Source organism: Diaphorina citri, unplaced genomic scaffold (assembly GCF_000475195.1).
Source record: "Diaphorina citri unplaced genomic scaffold, Diaci psyllid genome assembly version 1.1 scaffold398, whole genome shotgun sequence".
Lineage (NCBI taxonomy): Eukaryota > Metazoa > Arthropoda > Insecta > Hemiptera > Psyllidae > Diaphorina > Diaphorina citri.
This window is the reverse complement of record NW_007377833.1, coordinates 297,729-303,728: the sequence shown is the minus strand read 5'-3', so window position 1 is coordinate 303,728 and position 6,000 is coordinate 297,729.

The window sequence follows — 6,000 nt, the reverse complement described above, 5'->3', positions numbered from 1 at the left end:
AAAGAGATGTAGGAAGTGGATCACAGAAGACAGAACTCTACACTGGACTGAAGTTCTTATCAGTTTGAGATTCGATTTAGCCAAAAAAAATGGGCTATTGCTATACATTAGACATTAGCTGATTAGCTATTTAGCTCACTTTCACATTTTTTTTATCAAAATGAAAATGTAAACAGGTCTAGAACATTTCGTATTGGGGCGGATTTTTATTTGGTTACCGAAGTGTATCTACTTGCATGTTTTTTTTTTCCACCAAAGAGTTCATTTGAACTTCGATTTCTATCTTGGTCAGCGAATCCAAAATAAACAAATAAAGAAGAGTCATTAAATTGTATTATGTATTATCCCACCGGGCATTGAACCCTGGTTACTAGGCCAGAGCGCTGCTTACATAACCTTAGTTTTAGCACAAACCTCACCTCCACCAAACTCGAGAGTAAACAACAAACATCGGGTTAACCTTCAAACAAATAAATGTAATATACGTGTGTAAGTTTGTGTGTGTCGAAACTCGAACCAAGCCAATGCCCTGATTCTATGTCAAGTGATTTTATCTTGTCTTTTCTTTGACATTTGAATTAGCCCGTTCTGTGCGTGCGTCGAAAAAATTTTGCACACTAGGGAAATTAACCCTTTAGTAGCCTCTAATTTCATTTTTAAAGGCTTGTGAGACCTTTCAGCTCTATCATCCTGAGAGGTGAAAAAAATGTGAATAGGACATGTGGAGAAAATTTGGGAGATTTGACATCTCCATCACAAATATATATTTTTTTTTCCGTTTTGAAGGAAAACTTTTCTTTTAGAAATTTAAACCTCTACTTTCAAAGTCTGGATACAAAATTTCTAGCTACAAAAGGTAAAATAGATATACGTACAATAACCTAATTATTTTATCCAAGACTTGTAGATCATAGGTAGTGTTAGATTTTTCTTGAAAATGAGAGATTTTCAAGTAAAAGGAGATTTTTTTATCCTTGATGTGATTTAGAAAAGTAAAACCCAAAGTTAAGAAAGTCACAATTTGCTCACTCCTCTTTTCGCCTTATTCGTACTGAATTCCTAGTACCTACTCAATACGAAAAATAAGTGAAAAAAAAAAAAAATCTGGTGTGAACAGCACACGACTTTCTATTACATTTGCGGAATACGTATTTCAAAAAAAAAGTCCCAAGCCGCCTAAAATGCTCCCCGTGTAATAAGGGATCATTTAAAACTGTCCAAAAAATGAACTTTTTTTAAATTTTCCAAGTCCAAAAATAGACCGCCTGCGGCGGCTAATTTTTGTCAAAAATTTCCTATCTTGAAATACGCCCCGTGTAATAAGAAATCATATAAAGTATGAAAAAAATTGATTTTTTTTTTCGAAGTTCGAAGCAACATCGACTTTGGTTCATATCTGGATGAGTGACTGTCCGATTTTTACCAAATTGGTACAGTCGCGTCCTTGGACCATACCGGTATAGCATACCAAATTTCATCGCTCTACGACAAACCGTTCTCGAGATATTTTGTATACAAACTTTTCAACCTTTTCCACGAAATAAGGGTTATGTAACAATTGCTTTGGTTAATATCTGGATGGGTGACTATCCGATTTTTACCAAATTGTTACACTCGCGTCCTTGGACCATACCGGGATATCATACCAAATTTCATCGCTTTACGACAAACCGTTCTTGAGATATTTTGTATACAACTTTTTACTTTTTCCCAATTAAACCTGTAGTACGTACGTACAGACCTTGGGCTAAAAACCACTTTTTTGACATCAGGGGATCCCAAAACGGATATTTCCAACCGCTTCCCGATTTTGAAAATTTGGACCGATTGCAATACTTTCATTACTATTATAGCTCGCTATACTGTAGTAGGTAATAGAAAGTAAAAAACGAGGAGAAAAAGAAGAAGAAATAAAGGAGGAAAAGAAAAACTATTACACTTTGCTTCTTGTCCTACTTACTCGCAGGCTGACTGATAATAAAAAATATATACGTACGAACATACGTAATATACCCAACAGGTAATAAAATATAATCCGTACACAATAATACTTAACGTGTTTGGGATTTGGGCATGTGCCACCTCTTTCACTTTTATTCGTTACATGTATTGATGAAAAAGAAAGTATTTTTCTCTGCCTGGTCTTCTGACATCCGAATTCCGAATATGTAATGATATCTAATGAAAAAGATCGTCTGATCTATGACTAAGAAAAAAGAAAGCTTGTCACAAATTTCGTTACCCGCTCAATAGACTATCTATGCTAAATTTTATGACTCTCCTTGGACTTGAACCACCAACCTCCAGATCCAGAGTCCACCGCGCTAACCACTTCACCACTGAGGTTAAAAAAAAGACAAATTTTACAGCCACATTTAAAAAAAAAAAAATAGATATACCTATTTCCCAAGCTAAACCTTTGCAGAGCACTTTAATTTATCTACTGAAATGGAATTTTTAAGTGTTATTTTACTATTGATTTTATTGTAGGTATTTTGAACTTTGAATGAGTCTCTCTAGTTAACGAAATATATCGATAGGCACAATTTTGCAATAAAAACCAGCCTAGTGTAGACTCAATGTGTTGAATGACCATACCGGGATATCATACCAAATTTCATCGCTTTACGACAAACCGTTCTTGAGATATTTTGTATACAACTTTTTACTTTTTCCCAATTAAACCTGTAGTACGTACGTACAGACCTTGGGCTAAAAACCACTTTTTTGACATCAGGGGATCCCAAAACGGATATTTCCAACCGCTTCCCGATTTTGAAAATTTGGACCGATTGCAATACTTTCATTACTATTATAGCTCGCTATACTGTAGTAGGTAATAGAAAGTAAAAAACGAGGAGAAAAAGAAGAAGAAATAAAGGAGGAAAAGAAAAACTATTACACTTTGCTTCTTGTCCTACTTACTCGCAGGCTGACTGATAATAAAAAATATATACGTACGAACATACGTAATATACCTAACAGGTAATAAAATATAATCCGTACACAATAATACTTAACGTGTTTGGGATTTGGGCATGTGCCACCTCTCTCACTTTTATTCGTTACATGTATTGATGAAAAAGAAAGTATTTTTCTCTGCCTGGTCTTCTGACATCCGAATTCCGAATATGTAATGATATCTAATGAAAAAGATCGTCTGATCTATGACTAAGAAAAAAGAAAGCTTGTCACAAATTTCGTTACCCGCTCAATAGACTATCTATGCTAAATTTTATGACTCTCCTTGGACTTGAACCACCAACCTCCAGATCCAGAGTCCACCGCGCTAACCACTTCACCACTGAGGTTAAAAAAAAGACAAATTTTACAGCCACATTTAAAAAAAAAAAAATAGATATACCTATTTCCCAAGCTAAACCTTTGCAGAGCACTTTAATTTATCTACTGAAATGGAATTTTTAAGTGTTATTTTACTATTGATTTTATTGTAGGTATTTTGAACTTTGAATGAGTCTCTCTAGTTAACGAAATATATCGATAGGCACAATTTTGCAATAAAAACCAGCCTAGTGTAGACTCAATGTGTTGAATGGGGCGAATGTAAATTCCCCCGATTTCAAAATTACTTCCTGTAGGGTCATATGTAAATTCCCCCGATTACGAAAAAAAGGTATATGTAAACTCCCCCGATGGTACCTAGAACCTACAGAAAAATATTAAAAACACTTCAATTTCTTACTTTTAGTATAAAATTTATTAAATGAAAATAAAATACATACACATTTCATCATTAAAGAAAGCCAAACTAGGATACATGTTTCATTATGAAATAAAATAGAAAGACCAAAATTAGAATACATAGACCTACCCTACCCTCATGTCTTCTGTTTTCTGATTGTAAAGGAACTAATAAAAATAACAGAAATAGAACACTCTCTAAGAAACTCCAGCTTTAATTCACCACTCTCTAAGAAAGCATCACACTAATAGTTGACATGATGGATGTCCAAAACCAAACTCTAATAGGTACTATTGAAACATGCAAATGTTCAATCATATGTTTAACCACACATTTTCCTCTTTCTATCTTCAACGTATCTCGGCGGAATTTAGCAGAGTACACCATTTCGGGGGAGTTTACATTTGAGACTCAGGTAGTCCGATTTCATTTTCGGAGGGAGATTTACATCGGAAATGGAGGACGCCCTTGAAAAAATTCGGGGGAATTTACATACAGCGCCCGTTGAATGATCTCTTAAATGATAACGATCCCGAGATTTTTGGCATTCATATAGGCAAAGTCATAAAAAGAAGAATAATACCTCTGGTTACAAATTCGTACAGTGGTTATAATAGCAGTGTAGTATATTTTCTTTCCGAGCGGGGGTATTTGACCCTTCATCCTTGATCAAATTTTATTTCCGACCTAACATTGTCCTATGCATACAAAACAGTTTCTTCTTAACTATTTTGCTCGGGAGTCCCCCAGCACGTTGCTGGAAATAAGGAAGAAAACATTTCATTGTTAACTCTCCGAGTTACAAAAAAAAAAAAAAAAAAAAAAACAAAACGGGTGAGAGTGTCGTATTGTCGCACAACACTTTCTATTACCCTCATCTCATTCTGTGAGATCTAAAAAGCCACAAGACCGTCGCACATTGCGACTCTTTTAGTAGCGGCGTAGTCCGTTTGCCAAAACCAAATCTATGAAAATGATGAGAGAGTCTATAGAGGCCCTCCATCATTTGGATAGGTTTACGTTTTTTCAGGGGACTACACTCTACTCTGAGTCGCGCAACTAACGCTCTTCCCAATATGCAACTGGCCTAAGACACATTTGCATAAAACAACCCTGTTCCCTAGTCCGAATTCAGACATTATAACCAACACCAATCTGGGTTAGTGGATGTGTCATATTCGTAAGAGAAGTTTAGAGACGTCATGCGTCAGAAGCCAATTCGATGACCTATTTGGACTAATTTAGGTAGACGTGGGAAGAAACTTCATTTTACAACTTTTTTACCACATATCTACACCCTACACCAGGAAACGTTACTCTGAGAAAACTAAAAGCGAAGTGTATTTTTTTTTTTTTACTCTTCTATTTTTTTTTTTTTTAAAGTTTTCTTCGGAAAATTAAAGGAAGTGTTTTTTTTTTTTTTACTTTTTTTTTTTACTTTTTATTCTATTGAAGTTGTGTGCACCCCGAAATAGTGATCAATGCCCCGTCACCCATCCAGAAACACACCACACTCACCTTTGCTGAATGGGTCGCTTTTCTGAGATGGTGTAGGTACTATCATATAATTAGTGATATGATCTACGAGGTACTCAAAAGCAATTTATTCCTGAGTGAATCCTGCTAGTCACGAGACTTCATTCCTGATTTCCTTCCACGAGAAATCACGTGTTATGAAACAAGTAGTGGATTCCGAATCGAGGAGACTGTGGTTCGAATCCCAACAGTTGAAATATTATTACTTAACTTGGACTTGAACTACCAATCTCCAGATCAGAAGTCTGCCGCGCTAATCTAATCACTACAAGTATATACTACAACTCTGTGGTTGTTCCTTATCAGCTTATCGTTATGGCATAAGAAAGCACTGTTTTAATCCGAATTTTCAATGTCTAGACTCTAGATTAATTATTATGTATTTAAATTCTTTCTACTATCGGTATTCGAACCCGCAACCTCTTCACCAGGGAGCAAGGTCGGTGTGATGCGCCTCGAAGACCGGAGGCTGTTGGCTAAAAACTCTCGGCATTATTTGTTATGGCAAGACATTGAACTATTGTAGAATCTACACTTCATACTCGTACAGTGTGATAAGCACATAGGAAGGCATGAGAGGTGGGGGGTAGACTGACCTACTAACGTCGCTCTCGGGTTAGCGACCGAACTACACTCTCACAGTCTGTTACTTCTTGCATGTACCGTACCTGTTATGGATTCACTTTTTTATTTAACTGTTACTTTTATTTATTTTATACACCCTAGACCATATTTATTTTCGAAAGAAAAAATCGAAAAAA